Below are 18167 nucleotides of genomic sequence, written 5' to 3'. Positions count from 1 at the left end.
CCCATGACGAGATCCTCTGAACGGAAATGGGAAGACCTTTTAGCTATCACTATGAAGAACTGTAGGGTTTTGGTGGAATGGCTTGGTCCTTTCAATATAGAACGCCAAAGCCCGCCTAACATCCAGAGAGTGCAAGCATTGTTCCTCCCCATTAACATGAGGTTTAGGCTTTAAAAAAGGCAAAAATATGGGTTGGTTGCAGTGAAACTGGGACACCACCTTAGGAAGGAAGCTCAGGTGTGCACGTAACTGCACCTTGTCCATAAAGAAGATTGTATAAGGAGGTTCTGCAGTGAGGGCTCGGTTCTCTGACCCCCTCCTGGCCAATATGATTGCCTCTAGAAAGACTACTTTCCATGAAAGGTGAAGTAGTGAACATGTTGCTAGTGGCTCGAAGGGTGATCCCATCAATTTTGAAAGGACAAGATTCAAATCCCATGGAGGGACTGGCTTCCTCATTTGAGGGAATATCTTCTCCAGGCCTTTAAGGAAGCAGATTACCATTTTATGAGAAAAGATCCATCTATTGCCTATCTTCAGATGGAATGTGGAGATGGCTGCCAGGTGGAACTTGATCAAGGAGAGAGCCAAGCCCTGCTCCTTCAGGGATAGAAGATAGTCTAAGATGAGTTGTAAGCGGGTTTCCAGAAGTGACATTCCATGTTGTGAAAACCAAAAGGAGAAACGCTTCCACTTGGTGCAATAAGCTTCCCTCGTAGAGGGTTTCCTGCTGCCTAGGAGGATTTTATAGACCTGCTCCGAAAAGGCTCGCTCATCAGGATTTTTCCATGAAGACTCCATGCTTTCAGATGCAAGGAGCCAAGGTTCTGGTGGAGCAGACAGACACCTGTGGTCCTGAGAAGTCAGGTCTGGATGGAGCAGAAGTGTGACCGATGTCTCCATGGACAGTTGAACTAGCATTGTGTACCAATGCTGCCTGGGCCAAGCTGGAGCTATTAGGATGTCTCGGGCCTGCTCCTCTCTGATCTTTATCAGCATCTTGTGAATCAGTGAAATGGGCAGAAAGGCATAACACAGAACATGTCAGCAGGAAGGCATCTGTGATGGATTCTGGGCTGTGACCCCTCACGGAGCAGAACTGTTGACACTTCCTGTGGGCATGTTTAGCAAACGGATCTATCTGGAAATAACCCAACCTGTGGAAGATGTCCCATGCGACATTCGGGTGAAGGGACCACTCATGGTGAGAGGAAAAGAACCTGCTGAGGTGATCTGCGAGGTGGTTCTGTACCCCTGGCAGATAAGAAGCCTAAAACTCGATTGCATGAATGCTGCAGAAATCCCATAGACTGATTGCCTCCCGACTCAGAGGGGATTAACAGGCCCCATCTTGCCTGTTGATGTAATACATGGCTGACATATTGTCCGTGAGAACCAAAACGGTCTTGTTTGTAATATGGGGCAGGAATGCCTGGCAAGCTAGACAGACCGCCCTGAGTTCCCTGATATTGATATGGAGCAATAGCTCCTCCTGTGACCATAGACCTTGTGTTCTGAGATGACGTAGATGGGCTCCCCAACCTAGCGCTGAGGTGTCAGAGACTGGATGTGCAGATGGTTGGGGCCTTGTGAAGGGTACTCCCTTGCATAATACTCTGGGGTCCAGCCACCACTTCAGGGAGTCAAGGACTGAGGCGGCACAGTGAGGATCCTGTCCAGATGGTGCCTGGACAGGGAGTACACCGAGCTCAGCCAAGCCTGGAGAGGTCCGAGTCTCAGCCTTGTGTGCTGCATTACATATGTGCAGGAAGCCATGTGACCGAGAAGGCTTAAGCACAGTCTGACTATTGTGATGGGGTGGGACTGAAGGGAGCATATTAACGACTGAATTGACTGGAAACGTTCATCTGGGAGACAGGCCTTTGTCAACGTCCAGTCGAGAAGAGCCCCGATGAACTCTATTCTTTGAACAGGTGTTAGAGTTGACTTCTGTATGTTTATCACAAGGCCCAGGTCCCAGAAGGTTGACTGTATAAGGGCAATGTCGGACTGTACTTGTGCTGGGGCCAGCCTTTGATGAGCCAGTTGTCCAGGTACGAGAAGACATGCAATCCTCTTTTCCTTAGGAATGCTGCTACCACTGCCATACATTTGGTAAAGACCTGCCAGGCAGTTGAAAGGCCAAACGGGAGGCCAGTGAAGTGATAATGCCCCTGATTCACCACAAACCTCAGGAATCATCTGTGACCTTGGAATATTGAAATATGAAAATATTAGTCTTTCAAATCGAGGGCAGCATACCAGTCCCCTGGATCCAGCAACAGAATGATGGATGCCAAAGAGACCATCCAGAATGTTAGCTTTTTGAGGTAACGATTGAGTTTGTGCAGGTCTAGGCTCGGCCTCAGGCCTCCCTTGGCTTTGGGAATCAGGAAGTAACTGGAATAGAACCTCTTTCCTCTTAGCTGATGTGGAACCTCTTCCATAGCTCCATTCAAAGGAGGGACTGCACCTTCTGCTCTAGCAGAGGCTCATGAGAAGGGTCCCTGAAGAGGGACTGGGAAGGGGTGGGGGAGAACGTAGAAAGAAACTGGAGGGTATACCCTGTGTAGCAAGAAGAGGACCTGAAACATAAGGTCTTGTATCAGAGGCCTGAACTAAAGTAACGGTCAAACTTTGCTGAAGCATAGTCAGGTTGTGAGCAAGAGCCAGATCCTGGTCACAGAATTTGGCAAGCACAGGGCTAATATTGCAAAACGCATATTCCTAAGAAGCACTGGGCACAGAGTACTTACACAAGCACATTCCAGAAGGGTGGTACCAGAACACCTTGATACCAGCACATTCCCCAAAGATAACAGGAACACACTGACCCATCCTAAAGAAAAGGTCAGGATGACAGCATGATGGATGGAGATGTTTTGATCAAACCAACATGTACAAGGCAACGGGTGGCACCCTGGTATATCAGGGGTACTATGTAACTTGTTTGAATTGGTGTATAAAGATGTATCTCAGAGGGAGTGTCTTTGGCCAGCTTACGGGGCAGTGGAAAGTCCCATCACTGACTGAGCTGTGTCCATTGTCACGGGCATACATGTATTAGTGGTCCGGTAGAGTCTGCGTGATACTAGCACCGTGCTTCATCAACAATAAACCTGGCCGGGTGCCTTCGTACCTTAACAGATTTTGTGGTCTTTGGGCAGTTCGCTCGAGATCTGCTGTGTCAACTATCTGCACAGAGCTGGGACAGCACACAGGGAGAACAAACGCAGACAAACATCTAACCACATCCCAATTCTACTGTGTTTAAAACCCAGCAGTCAGAAGTAACCCATTTCCAGGCCTTGAGGAAGTGGGTAAGGCAGTCAGAAAAGATAGGGAATGGATCCTGAGATTGGGGGGGTTGGATGTCATCCTCAAGAATCTTGTCAAAATGAGTGTCTCGAGTTGTGTGAGCAGTGTGGGCCCAATTAAGAAGGTCCTGTGATGGAGGAGGGTGGAGGTGGTCTTCTACTGAATCCCCTACTCCTTCTTCTCTGGTCATGGCTAGGCTCCTGGGTGTAATAGCGCTTAACTGCTGGGGTCTGTATTGCCTTCTAGGCTGAGACAGGTTATGTAGCCCTAGAGATTTTAATGTGGACTTAGAATCTTTAAGGCCATGAAGCCTAGCATCTGAAAAGAGCAAAGAGCCTTCAAAGGGCAATTCCTGCATGCAGTGTCTTCTGGACCTCCTGAGGAAAGCCAGCTTCTCACAAACAAGAGCTCCTTCTCATGGTAACCACCATGGCCATGGATCTAGCTGCAGAATCAGCAGCATCCAAGACCACTTGCAGGGAAGCCCTGGCAATTGTCTTGCCCTCGTCCACCATTGCTGAAAACTCCTGCTGGTTGTCTTGAGGGAGTTTCACTTTAAATCTGCCCATTGACTCCCACATGTTAAAGTCATAGCGATCCAGCAATGCTTGCTGGGTTGCTATGCAAAATTGGAGCCCTCCCCACCCCCATCGAGTATGCTTTTCTGCCAAGTAAGTCTAACTTCTTTGGTTCCTTTGCTCTCTGCACATGATCCATCTGTCCTTGCTGGTCCCTCTCGTTGGCCACCACCACCATGAGAAATCCCGGCGAGGGATGAGAAAGTAATAATTCACAGCCCTGAGCTGGAATGAAATATTTGTGCTCCATTCTCTTGGCTGTGGGTGGGAGGGAGGCAGGCGTCTGACACAGGACTTTAATCGGCTTCATTATTGCCTCATCGCAGTGGCAGCACAACTTTTGCAGGCCCTGATGCTGATAAAATAGCCACCTGCTTTAGCAAGTCCTGGGGGTTCTTAAATCATTAGGGGCGGGAAGGGGAAGCCCTCTTTGCTATAAGATCGTCATCCAGTGAAGAGTAGGATGTGACATTCTATATGTTCGGGGAGCGGGCTGTAACCCCCATATTCCTAATTTTCATATAATTGTAATTTTACATATAAAGCATGCCTTGTAAGGTATCGGGGAAAGGTTATGATCTCCTGAAAGTCATTTCTCTATCCATATATGTATATCATTAATGTGTATGAAGTTATGAGAATTGTGTAGTATGGTTGTCACTAAAACATGCTGTAAGTTGAGGGAAACAGCAGGATATTTGCTCCCCAGAGGCAACAGCAAGGAAAGTAACCAATGCCCAGGCAAGGCATCAAACAACCCATCAACAGCCATTGTCCAGCAAGGAAGCTACAATGCAATGACTCACCTGCATGAGGCCACACCACGGGAATTGCTCAACCTTGCTTAGCTTAGAGAGACTCAGTAATGCTCACCTGACTCTGAAGGGGGGGAGACACAAAACCAAGGGGGAGGAAAGGACATGATAAAAGGAACAGATGTTTGCCCTGCTCTTCCTCTCTCTTCCACCTACATCTACAGACACCACACCAAGCGACTGAAGCACTGATCAAAGGGGAGAGCCTGGCTGAAGAGCAACCAGCCAGCCTGTGGTGAGAAGCATCTAAGTTTGTAAGGACAATGAAATAAAAGCAAAATGCAATCAAAGCTGATCTTAACACTTTCAATTGACCAAATCATAGAATCATAGAATATCAGGGTTGGAAGGGACCTCACAAGGTCATCTAGTCCAACCCCCTGTTCAAAGCAGGACCAATCCCCAACTAAATCATCCCAGCCAGGGCTTTGTCAAGCCTGACCTTAAAAAATTCCAACGAAGGAGATTCCACCACCTCCCTAGGTAACACATTCCAGTGTTTCACCACCCTCTTAGTGAAAAAGTTTTCCTAATATCCAACCTAAACCTCCCCCACTGCAACTTGAGACCATTACTCCTTGTTCTGTCATCCACTACCACTGAGAACAGTCTAGAGCCATCCTCTTTGGAACCCCCTTTCAGGTAGTTGAAAGCAGCTATCAAATCCCCCCTCATTCTTCTCTTCCGCAGACTAAACAATCCCAGTTCCCTCAGTCTCTCCTCATAAGTCATGTGTTCCAGTCCCCTAATCATTTTTGTTGCCCTCCGCTGGACGTTTTCCAATTTTTCCACATCCTTCTTGTAGTGTGGGGCCCAAAACTGGACACAGTACTCCAGATGAGACCTCACCAATGTCGAATAGAGTGGAACCTTCAGCTCTCCAGTTTCCAGGCTGTGGAGTTTTGCAGTGACATCTGTGTGTTGTTATAAATGCATGTATGTGACAGGTCTGTCTTAGAAACTTGAGCTATATCATAGAATCATGGGACTGGAAGAGACCTGGAGAAGTTTGATAATTGGGTCCTATATTGAGCAAAGCAGAGTGCATTGGACTGTCAAAACAGATATTTGGAGAGAGAGTTTCGTAGAATCATAGGACTGGAAGGGACCTCGAGAGGTCGTCTAGTCCAGTCCCCTGCACTCATGGCAGGACTAGGTATTATCTAGACCATTCCTGACAGGTGTTTGTCTAACCTGCTCTTAAAAATCTTCAATGATGGATCAATCAATTCAATCAATTCTTGACTTCTTGTGCTTTGACTTATAATCACTTAAAATCTGTTTGTTTATTCTACCTGAAGCAATGCGTTTGCTTTGAAGCATGTCAGAGGCTCCCCTTGGGAGAACAAGCCTGGTACATATCAATTTCTTTGTGAAATTGATAAACTCATATAAGCTTGCAGCATCCAGCAGGCATAACTGGACACTGCAAGACGGAGGTTCCTAGGGTTGTCTCTGGGACTGGAGGTATTGGCTAGTGTCATTCAGTTACAAGTAGCTGGGAGCAGCTTATATCCCAGAGGCTGTGCGTGAACAGCCCAGGAGTGGGGGTTCTCACAGCAGAGCAGGGTAAGGCTGGCTCCCAGAGAACAAGGACTGGAGTGACCTAGCAGATCACCAGTCCAGATAACACCAGAGGGGAACATCACAGAGGAAGGGGCATGAAAAGCTGTCCTTTCTTCCATTGTCTCCTCTACTTGGGATGCCTGAGCCGGCTGTTCGGTACCAGTTACCAAACACGCCAGGGTATGTACCAGGTTGCAAGCCCAGGCCCATGCCGTGTTTGGTACTGTGTGCAGCTCCTGCCTTGGTACTGGTCGGTTCCAGCGTCTCTCATCACGGTGGTGCCACAGTCTCCAACCGGACCAAGAAAGAGCACCGCAAACTGGTGCCCTGGCCCAGGGGAAACCCATGCATTCTAGAATGGCCATTGCATGGGTTTCATCCCCCATAGGTCTATAGGCCAGGCATTCATCGCCGCTGTAGCTCCGGAACTCACCAATAGTCATGAGGAGTGGTGGCTGTAGCGCCGACGGTTCTGTTGGTACTCGGAATAGGTGCCTGAATCTGACCCCAGGGAGGAAGAGGCATACGAAGTGTGGTCCCCACAGCATTGCCGACCCTCCCGGTGCTGGTGAACAGTGCCGCAGTGAAGCTGGAGGGGAGGCAATCAGAGGTGGTTTCCTTCTAGAGAAGGGTCTCTCAATGGTGGAAACCTCAATGTTTCCTGGTGCCGCCAGGGGATCCCAGTACCGGCAGAGTCAAAAGGTCCCTGGCTGCCGCATACACCTCTATCATTAAAGGGACCGCAAATTGGTCGGCACAGTGTGCAGCTCCTTTTGTAGAGTCTGTGGCACCGGCATGTTTGTTGGGGCTGGTTGCCGTTGCGGGAAAGTGGACCATCCTGGGTCTCATCGCATCCCTATCTCCCTTGCTGTTGCTCTCTGGTGCCAGTGGACAGCTCTTGTTGTGATGCCTGAAGTGCCTCTTCTTTGGGGAGTGGCGCCATGGGCCTCTAGCAGTTGGCAGTGCACTCTGCACAGATGCTGATGTGCTCAGCGCTGAGTCCAATCTCGGTTCCGAGACAGGTCTCAGCGTGGCCTCCATAGGGAGAACTTTAAGTCTCGTTGCCCGGTCCTTCTATGTTTGGGGTTTGAACTCCTGACAAATCTGGCAGAGGTCTTTTCTATGGCCTTTTCCCAAGCACTTTAGTTGTCTCAAGTGTGGGTCACTGTTGGGCATAGGCTTCGAGCGGCGGCGAACCAGCTGAGCAGCGGGGGACAGCAGAGCAGCACACAGCAGGAGTTTGCCTGGGAGTTCGCCTGGAGTGAGCCCAGTGAGGCTTACATCTTGCCAACTTCTCTGAGGAAGCTCATAGTAAGAAGGTGGTATGGAAGGGAGGGGTTCAGCTATTGTGACCTGCACTGGATGTGCCATGTTTGTCTTTCTTCCACAGGACAGAAGTGACTGTGTGTACAAAGTGCAAGCTGGTCTCCATACTGGAAGAGAAGATTGAAGGTCTGGAGCAACAGATAACGACCCTGCGTTGCATACGAAAACGGAGGATTTTCTGGACAAAAGTCAGGATATGCTTCTACGGGCACAAAGCTCTAAAGATTTAGAGCAGGTTGCACAGCAGAGCCAAGAGGCCAGTGAAGAAGCTTGGCAACATGTGACCTCCAGAAGAAGAAGGGGGAATGTCCGAGTTCCAGCAACGCGGACACAGGTAACTAACCGCTTTCATGTTCTCTCCACAGGTACCGTTGCGGAGAGTGGACCAGATGATACGTCTGGGGGGAGAAAGCAGAAGGAGACTCCGCTGGTTGGAAGGCATGAGATGCGCTGTCCTGAGATGGGGGGGTTCCACGACACCACTCCCAAGAGAACGAGGCGGGTGGTGGTGGTCGGGGACTCTCTCCTCCGGGAGACTGAGTCATCTATGTGCCGCCCTGACCGGGAAAACCGAGAAGTCTGCTGCTTGCCGGGGGCTAAGATTCGCGATGTGATGGAGAGACTGCCGAGACTCATCAAGCCCTCTGATCGCTACCCCTTCCTGCTTCTCCACGTGGGCACCAATGATACTGCCAAGAATGACCTTGAGCGGATCACTGCGGACTACGTGGCTCTGGGAAGAAGGATAAAGGAGTTTGAGGCGCAGGTGGTGTTCTTGTCCATCCTCCCCGTGGAAGGAAAAGGCCTGGGTAGGGACCGCCAAATAGTGGAAGTCAACGAATGGCTACACAGGTGGTGTTGGAGAGAAGCCTTTGGATTCTTTGACCATGGGATGGTGTTCCATGAAGGAGGAGTGCTGGGCAGAGACGGGCTCCACCTTACGAAGAGAGGGAAGAGCATCTTTGCGAGCAGGCTAGCTAACCTAGTGAGGAGGGCTTTAAACTAGGTTCACCGGGGGAAGGAGACCAAAGCCCTGAGGTAAGTGGGAAAGCGGGATACCGGGAGGAAGCACAGGCAGGAATGTCTGTGAGGGGAGGGCTCCTGCCTCATACTGAGAATGAGGGGCGATCAGCAGATTATCTCAAGTGCTTATATACGAATGCACAAAGCCTTGGAAACAAGCAGGGAGAACTGGAGGTCCTGGTGATGTCAAGGAATTATGACGTGATTGGAATAACAGAGACTTGGTGGGATAACTCACATGACTGGAGTACTGTCATGGATGGTTATAAACTGTTCAGGAAGGACAGGCAGGGCAGAAAAGGTGGGGGAGTAGCACTGTATGTAAGGGAGCAGTATGAATGCTCAGAGCTCCAGTACGATACTGCAGAAAAACCTGAGTGTCTCTGGATTAAGTTTAGAAGTGTGAGCAACAGGAGTGATGTAGTGGTGGGAGTCTGCTATAGACCACCGGACCAGGGGGATGAGGTGGATGAGGCTTTCTTCTGGCAGCTCGCAGAAGCTACTAGATCGCATACCCTGGTTCTCATGGGCGACTTTAATTTTCCTGATATCTGCTGGGAGAGCAGTACAGCGGTGCATAGACAATCCAGCAAGTTTTTGGAAAGCGTAGGGGACAATTTCCTGGTGCAAGTGCTAGAGGAGCCAACTAGGGAGGGAGCTTTTCTTGACCTGCTGCTCACAAACCGGGAAGAATTAGTAGGGGAAGCAAAAGTGGATGGGAATCTGGGAGGCAGTGACCATGAGTTGGTTGAGTTCAGGATCCTGACACAGGGAAGAAAGGTAAGCAGCAGGATACGGACCCTGGACTTCAGGAAAGCAGACTTCGACTCCCTCAGGGAACGGATGGGTAGGATCACCTGGGCGACTAACATGAAGGGGAAAGGAGTCCAGGAGAGCTGGCTGTATTTCAAGGAATCCCTGTTGAGGTTACAGGGACAAACCATCCCGATGTGTCGAAAAAATAGTAAATATGGCAGGCGACCAGCTTGGCTTAACGGTGAAATCCTAGCAGATCTTAAGCATAAAAAAGAAGCTTACAAGAAGTGGAAGGTTGGACATATGACCAGGGAAGAGTATAAAAATATTGCTCGGGCATGTAGGAATGAAATTAGGAGGGCCAAATCGCACCTGGAGCTGCAGCTAGCAAGAGATGTCAAGAGTAACAAGAAGGGTTTCTTCAGGTATGTTGGCAACAAGAAGAAAGCCAAGGAAAGTGTGGGCCCCTTAATGAATGAGGGAGGCAACCTAGTGACGGAGGATGTGGAAAAAACTAATGTACTCAATGATTTTTTTGCCTCTGTCTTCACGAACAAGGTCAGCTCCCAGACTGCTGTGCTGGGCATCACAACATGGGGAATAGATGGCCAGCCCTCTGTGGAGAAAGAGGTGGTTAGGGACTATTTAGAAAAACTGGACGTGCACAAGTCCATGGGGCCAGATGAGTTGCATCCGAGAGTGCTAAAGGAACTGGCGGCTGTGATTGCAGAGCCATTGGCCATTATCTTTGAAAACTCGTGGCGAACCGGGGAAGTCCCGGATGACTGGAAAAAGGCTAATGTAGTGCCAATCTTTAAAAAAGGGAAGAAGGAGGATCCTGGGAACTACAGGCCAGTAAACCTCACTTCAGTCCCCGGAAAAATCATGGAGCAGGTCCTCAAAGAATCAATCCTGAAGCACTTACATGAGAGGAAAGTGATCAGGAACAGTCAGCATGGATTCACCAAGGGAAGGTCATGCCTGACTAATCTAATCGCCTTCTATGATGAGATTACTGGTTCTGTGGATGAAGGGAAAGCAGTGGATGTATTGTATTTTGACTTCAGCAAAGCTTTTGACACGGTCTCCCACAGTATTCTTGTCAGCAAGTTAAGGAAGTATGGGCTGGATGAATGCACCATAAGGTGGGTAGAAAGTTGGCTAATTGTCGGGCTCAACGGGTAGTGATCAATGGCTCCATGTCTAGTTGGCAGCCGGTGTCAAGTGGAGTGCCCCAGGGGTCGGTCCTGGGGCCGGTTTTGTTCAATATCTTCATAAATGATCTGGAGGATGGTGTGGATTGCACTCTCAGCAAATTTGCGGATGATACTAAACTGGGAGGAGTGGTAGACACATTGGAGGGCAGGGATAGGATACAGAGAGACCTAGACAAATTGGAGGATTGGGCCAAAAGAAATCTGATGAGGTTCAATAAGGATAAGTGCAGAGTCCTGCACTTAGGACGGAAGAACCCAATGCACAGCTACAGACTAGGGACAGAATGGCTAGGCAGCAGTTCTGCGGAAAAGGACCTAGGGGTGACAGTGGACGAGAAGCTGGATATGAGCCAGCAGTGTGCCCTTGTTGCCAAGAAGGCCAATGGCATTTTGGGATGTATAAGTAGGGGCATAGCAGATCGAGGGACGTGATCGTCCCCCTCTATTCGACATTGGTGAGGCCTCATCTGGAGTACTGTGTCCAGTTTTGGGCCCCACACTACAAGAAGGATGTGGATAAATTGGAGAGAGTCCAGCGAAGGGCAACAAAAATGATTAGGGGTCTGGAACACATGAGTTATGAGGAGAGGCTGAGGGAACTGGGATTGTTTAGTCTGCAGAAGAGAAGAATGAGGGGGGATTTGATAGCTGCTTTCAACTACCTGAGAGGTAGTTCCAGGGAGGATGGTTCTAGACTATTCTCAGTGGTGGAAGAGGACAGGACAAGGAGTAATGGTCTCAAGTTGCAGGGGGGGAGGTTCAGGTTGGATATTAGGAAAAACTTTTTCACTAGGAGGGTGGTGAAACACTGGAATGCGTTGCCTAGGGAGGTGGTGGAATCTCCTTCCTTAGACGTTTTTAAGGTCAGGCTTGACAAAGCCCTGGCTGGGATGATTTAATTGGGTATGGGTCCTGCTTTTGAGCAGGGGGTTGGACTAGATGACCTCCTGAGGTCCCTTCCAACCCTGATATTCTATGATTCCCACAGGAGGAGCATGCCTTGAACCCCATGAAATGAGGCAGGCACTGGTGCCGGGACCTCCTTTCCAGACATGGAGAGGTGCCCTGCTAACCTTAACTTACTAAGAATCTACTAAAACTACCTATTTAAAAAACACTACAACTAACTATAGATAACTATATACAAATAGCCAATTAAGGACAACCGCCAAAAACTCTTTGCCAAGGCAAAGAAAGGGATGTTCTGAACAGTCGTCACGGGTGGTAAGAAGGAACTGAGGAGTGATGAATCGGCGGGGCCCCCTTATACCGGCGCTATGAGTGTGCGGCACCAGGGGGGCACTAAAGCTGAGCTGACAGATACCACTAGGGGAAAAATTTCTGACAGCTGTGGTTGGGACATGCACACACCTAAATAGGAATGGACATGTGCAAGCACTAAAATAAGAAGAGGAATTAAGGTGTGTAATTTTTCTGAGAGAGAGGGCTATATAAAATATGGGAATACACTGAAAATGAGAATGAGAGCAAATATAATGAGCAAATATCTATACCCTTGTGAGGGAAAATTCACAGGACATAAAACTCAGGTTAAGGCCCTGACTTTGGTCAAGCTTGCCTGCAGGCCGTAAACTGAGATCCTGCTTGCTTATGTTTGTCAAGGGGTAGGAGAAGGCACAGTGGAAAGTCCCCAAAACAGAACAATGGTTTTCTGTGCATAAGGGGCATGAAGGGGCAGGATGGAAAAGTCCCAGACAGAACAAATTTGCAATAGACAAGCTTATGAAATATATAACCACAACAGTTGTGTTAGAAAGGTCACTGACTGCAAAAGAACAGACAGTGAACAACAGGAAGGGCCTAGTGGGGGAAACGCTTGTTTTTGCTTTTGACCAGTGATAATTTTGCAATGTATTCCAAATAAGGTAATTAATATGGAAGTATGTGTAATTTGCTTGTGGTTTTAAGCTTTAAAAAGCTGTGTGCGCTTTGCTTCGGGGGGCAGCTACTTAGAGCTGTTACCCCCCCTGCGCTTGTAATCAATAAAGGAGCTTCAGGCTTGTTCTGATCCAAATACAATGAGTGGTTAATTTTTCCACGACACCCTGAAGGGGGTTTTGTATCATGCCATGGACTAGGGAATGTTGAAAAAAAAAGCTAACCCCTACTATTCCATCTCTTGCTCATTAATGAAGAGGTGATGGTTCATTTGGATTCTGAACACATTTGGTTTACTGTAAATATTTTCTCCCTCCCAACTATATAGAATGAAATCTTTCAAGGGGAATTTTTTCTTCCCTGCCACAATTGTCACTATCTGAAATCAGATGTGTAAGTGACATGATCTCATTCGTTGACTCAACTAAAAGCTGTTGGTCTGCAATAATTCTGAAATCAGACCCCTTTCTGGTCCATATTAGCAATATGCACTTTTGCCTAGAAACTCAGAAGTTACTTTTCACATCCAAAACATCTTCAATATCTCCTCTTGTTTGTGCAGGTACATGTGTTAATCCATCCTTCAACATTTCCCTCTCCCCCCCTCCCACCCCAAACTAAACCCTTCCAATATCTGAGAAAGAATGCTGCCAGCTAATAAGACAGATTTTTCACACCCACATTTTCTGTATCTCTTAACTCCCTTCATCCCTTATAAGAGAGGGACATACAAGGAGTATTTACAGAAGCCTCAGAACACTGGTGCTTGTCCATTACTTAAAAGCGTATTGATGCCATGTGTGGTATATCAGGATATCTAATATAATTCATCCAGCACTGCTCTATGAAGTTACATAGAGGTATTTACAGACACTAGAATGAAACCAAGCTAACTTCCAATTCATTTATCAAGTTCCCTGTAGCGGGGTGGTGACCCCGCTCCAGCCCTGGAAGGGTTAAAAGCAGCCCTAGAGAGGGCTGTAGCTGCGTAAAAGGGATTAAGAACAGCTGGGGAAGCTGACTGAGTAGCTGACCATAGGTGTGGCCAGCTTAATTAGGGCCCAGCTGCCCTGATAAGAGGGCTGTGGGCCAGAAGCTTAGGAGTCTATCTCTAGCTGTGGAAAAAGAAGGACCTGGCTGCCTAGGAGCTGAAGGTGCCTGAGTGAAAAAGGGCAAGGGCAGCTCCCACCTGGTAAACCCCCAGGCTGCAGACCTTGGTAAAGGCCCAGAAAGGTACTGGGGCTGCAGAGGGGCAGCCTGGGAACAGGTGGAGGCAGCTGGTCCTAACCCCTTGCCAATGATGAGTGGCCATTACACTGAAGTCTTCCCCAGTGAGTGGGGGTTAGATGACGACTGGCAGTAGCCACTGAGGCAAGGTGGGTTTAGAGGGTTGGGGGTTCCCCTGGGAGGAGATACCCAGAGAGTGTGGGGGCACTGCTGGGGCAGAACCCTGAGATAAAGAGGCTCTGGAGTCTGGAAGGGACATGGGACCAGCGGCAGGCAAGACACCGGCCTGCAGAGGGCACTCTGGGCCAGAAAGAGCTAATTCTGGAGATGACCAGCAGGAGGTGCCACACTCGTGAGTCATCGCCTCACTACATTCCCATATAGACGAGGTGAATGAAATTTAGAGCAAAGAAATGTAGGCCTAGTCTACACTAAAAAACATTTGCCAGGATAGTTATACTGGCAAATTCTCTTAGCGTAGTTGCAGTTTTTGCTGGTATAGATTACATTGGTTCATCCAATTAATTATGCTATACCAGCAAGAGCAGCTTTTTGCCAGCACAACTGCATCTACACTAGGGCTTTTGTTGGTATAGAATTGTTGTAAAATAACCCACCCCATACTTATGTTACTATACTGGCAAAAGTTTCTAGTGTAGACCTGGCCTGTATGCCAAGTAGTTCAAGAGTAAATCAAGTATAAATGGGATGGGTCTTGCTGCCTCTGGTTCCTTCCTTAAAGATACAGTTGCCCTTAGAGAAAATTCGATTACTGTGAAGTATGCTTATGTCACCAACAAACAAAGTGGGAGAAGATATGATTTCAAAGAGAAAAGTAGTAGAGATTTTGTTTTCAGCTGAAGCCCAGGTACAGAGAGCTGGGCCTCAGAATCATAGAAGCTGAAAAAGAGTAAAGCACAAACGAGATTTATGGTTAAGATATACTATACAATAGCTGGAAGAATTGATAACAAAACCAAACAGGATTTAAAAAAGAGCATTGTTATCTGACATCAGCTTTTAAATTAGCAAACACCACACTTTGTTAAATTGCTTCCCAACTCTTATGAACACAATGGGCTTCATTTCAAAGACTTATACCCATATATCTGAAGTGGAACAGGTTTCAGTTGCACCAAAACCTGCTAGACTTCTAGACCCACTTTCCAATGGGGGCTGCTTAACAGCAAGATTTGTAGAGGATATCTAAAACTTGAGACAACTCAAAGGTAAGACAGGACTAGTACAATTCAATGTCCAAAAGGTAGCTGAGTTTGAGAGATTTGCACATGAATCTTATCATGAATGCTATTAAAATAACCCCTTCGAATCATATGCTTCCCCACTGCTCAGAAGCCTACTGAGGTTTGTGCATCAACTTTTAAAAAAAAACAAAACAAAAAACAAATCTGTTTGTTTGAGGGAGAAAATATTGTCAAGATGCAAGAGAAGCAGGAGGGACTTTGACTGCCACATCCAGAGCTCGCAGACCCGGTTTTATGCACTTAGCAGGGAAAAGTGGCCTGGATTCAATCATGGCTATGCAGTTGGACATTTAACATCTGAAAACAGCTTAGACAGACAGATTAATTGCATTTAACTGCTCAGAAGCTGAACAGCTCAAATTGTTATCTGAAAGTATATTACTCACATTTTTAATACATTTATGTGGCTCTTGCTAGACAGCGAAAACTCCAGATGTGTCTTTGGAGATGCCTGGAACTGCTCCTATGATTGTCCCAAGATATCCAAATTGGAACTTTAAAAAAAAAAAAAAAGAAGGAAGGGTACTGAGTTTAGGTAGGCAGCTCAGTTAACACATGCAAAAGATTTGAGAGTTCTCAAACACAAAAGATACAGTTGCCCTTATATTTGAAACCACCCTACTTGTAACAGTGAAGCAGGAAGAACAGAAAATGAGATTCACCAGCAACTGAATTTTCAGATGAAGAAGCCTACCTGGTCCTAGATTACTGTTAAGGTGGTAAGCAGGGAGTAATGAAATTGACACTTGGGAGGAGCTATTCTCATCTCCAAGAATGCTCAACTACTGTTATATACTAGGAAGTTAAGCCTATTCATAGGAGAAGAATAGAGTTGTAACACGAATGAGGCAGCAGAAGCAACTTATACATCCTTGATGAGCCAGTAGTCAGGTAATTGTGCAACTAAACAGGCCTTTATTAGCAAGGGGAACGAAACCAACTAATAAGAAAAGAACCCAAAAGAGGCATTAGCAAGTTCTGGATAAACTTAAAGGAAATCTCCCTACTAATAAAAGATAAAAACAAGAATAAGATATTTACAAATTCTGATCACCTTAGATTTTTGTAGGCCCATTTACACAATTTATTTTAACGTTCACTAAGGATTTGTCTACACAGGAAAATTGACCAGCAGAGCTATTATGGAGTAATTATCTCACTATAGCAGGGGAGGGCAAACTACAGCCCACAGACCGGATCAGGCTCATCAGGGCTTTCAATCCTGCCCGCAGGATTGCTGGGTCCAGAGGCCACGCCGCCAAACACAGCGCCCCCCCCTCCGGCCGCCCCCCAAACCACAGCCCCCCCTCCGGCCATCCCCAGCTTCCCTCAAACACAGCCCCCCTCCAGCCGCCCTGCACTCAAGTCACCTGCCAGGCAGTCCGAAGCACAGATGGGTCCCCCCTGACAACGGCTCCGCTCCGCCCCGCCTCCCGCGGGGTCCCGCCCAAGAGTGAGGCCTGCGAACCATCGAGAGCAGCTGCCAGAGCGGTGCTGGAGGGTGAAAGAAGGCCTCCTAACCATAGAACATGCGGGTTCTGGACAGAGCGGCGTGGCACCTTCCTAACCATAGAGAGCGCGGGCTCCGGACAGAGCGGCTGTGAGACGGCGGGGGAGGTCTCCTGGCTACAGAAGCGGACCCCGCGGGAGGGCGGGGCGGAGCTCCTCTCCGCCCAGGGCGGGTTACATATGGGCTCCGTGGAGTCGGCCTTGTGTGGCAGGGCCACATTCCAACGTTGTGGTTCCTGTGTCGTGGCATTTGTGTTACATGTGAAGTTGGCATGCAGGGTTGCCAGGTGTCCGGTTTTCTACCAGAATGCCTGGTCAAAAAGGGACCCTGGCGGCTCAGGTCAGCATCACTGACCGTGCTGTTTAAAGTCCGATCAACCGTGCAGAGGGACTAAGGCAGGCTCCCTGCCTGCTGTGGCTCTGCACGGCTCCCGGAATCAGTGGCATGGCCCTCCTCTAACTCCTACGTGTAAGGGCAGCCAGGTGGCTCTGTGTGCTACCCTCATCTTAAACGCCAGCTCCGCAGCTTGCATTGGCCAGGAACTGTGGCCAGTGGGAGCTGTGGGGGCAACGTATGCAGACGGGGCAGCATGCAGAGCTGCCTGGCTGCACCTTCATGGAGGAGCTGGAGGGAGGACATGCCACTGCTTCCAAGAGCCACCTGAGGTAAGCACCAGTTGGAGCCTCCACCCTGACCCCCTCCTGTGCCCCAACCCCCTGCCCCAGCCCTGATCCCCCTTCCACCCTCTGAACCCCTTGGTCCCAGCCCAGAGCACCCTCCTATACCCCAAATCCATCATCCCCAGCCCCACGCCAGAGCCTGCACCCCCAGCTGGAGCTCTCACACCACCCATACCCTAACCCCCTGCACCAGCCTGGAGCCCCCTCCTGTACTCTTAATGCCCCAGCCCGAAGCCACCGCCTACACCCCAATGCCCTCATCCCCAGCTGGAACCCTCACCCCCTCCCAGATCCCAAGCCACTGCATCAGCCCAGAGCCTCCTTCTACACCCTGAACTCCTCCTTTCTGGCCCCACCCTGGAGCTTGCACCCCCAGCCAGAGCTCTCACCCCCTCCTTGTACCCCTGAGCCAGCCCAGTGAAAATGAGCGAGTGGGGGGTAGGGAGACCGAGCGACAGAGCAATTCATCCCTCCTCCCTCTTGCCCCACCCCTGCCCTGCCCTCACTCCACCCTCCAGGGTGAGGCCAGAAATGAGGAGTTCAGGGTGCGGGAGGGGGCTCCGGGCCAAGGAACTGGGTTGGGATGCCAGAGGGGGTGAGGGCTCCAGCTGGGGCTGCGGGCTCTGGGGTGGGGCTGGGGATCAGGGGTTTGGGGTGCAGGAGGGGGCTCTGGGATGGGGGGTGGAGCCGAGGGGTTCGGAGTATGGGAGGGGACTCTGGGCTGAGGCAAGGGGTTGGGGTGTGGGAGGGGGTATGGGCTCTGGGCTGGGGGTGCATGTTCTGGTGTGAGGCCAGAAATAAGCATTTCAGGGTGTGGAAGGGGATTCCGGGCTGGGGCAGGGGGTTGGCGGGGGGGTGATGGCTCTGGCTGGGCATGTGGGCTCTGGGGTGGGGCTGGGGATGAGGGGGTTGGGGTGCAGGAGGGTGCTCCAACTGAGACCGAGGGGTTCAGTGGGTAGGAGGGGGATCAGTGCTGGGGAAGGGGGC

The 18167-nt window shown here is 49.3% G+C and overlaps 1 protein-coding gene across 3 annotated transcripts in view; it reads right to left on the bottom strand.

Moving 5' to 3' along the window:
* The window catches only part of TMLHE (trimethyllysine hydroxylase, epsilon), a 47663-nt gene extending 31144 nt beyond the window's left edge, over positions 1-16519 (bottom strand). The window contains exons 1-2 of one of the 3 annotated variants that reach the window (XM_073360561.1): positions 16361-16519; positions 15377-15484 (exon numbers count right to left, since the gene is read on the bottom strand). The gene's annotated coding sequence lies outside the window, so the exon portion shown is untranslated. Of the gene's footprint in view, positions 1-15376; positions 15485-16044; positions 16242-16360 lie in introns of those variants that run through there. The other 2 variants (XM_073360557.1, XM_073360558.1) reach the window with 2 other exon arrangements.
* Between the last annotated feature and the right edge of the window lie 1648 nt (positions 16520-18167).

This window comes from Lepidochelys kempii, chromosome 9, assembly GCF_965140265.1.
Source record: "Lepidochelys kempii isolate rLepKem1 chromosome 9, rLepKem1.hap2, whole genome shotgun sequence".
Lineage (NCBI taxonomy): Eukaryota > Metazoa > Chordata > Testudines > Cheloniidae > Lepidochelys > Lepidochelys kempii.
Note: the sequence above shows the minus strand (reverse complement) of the source record. Positions and strands in the feature narration are given on the sequence as shown.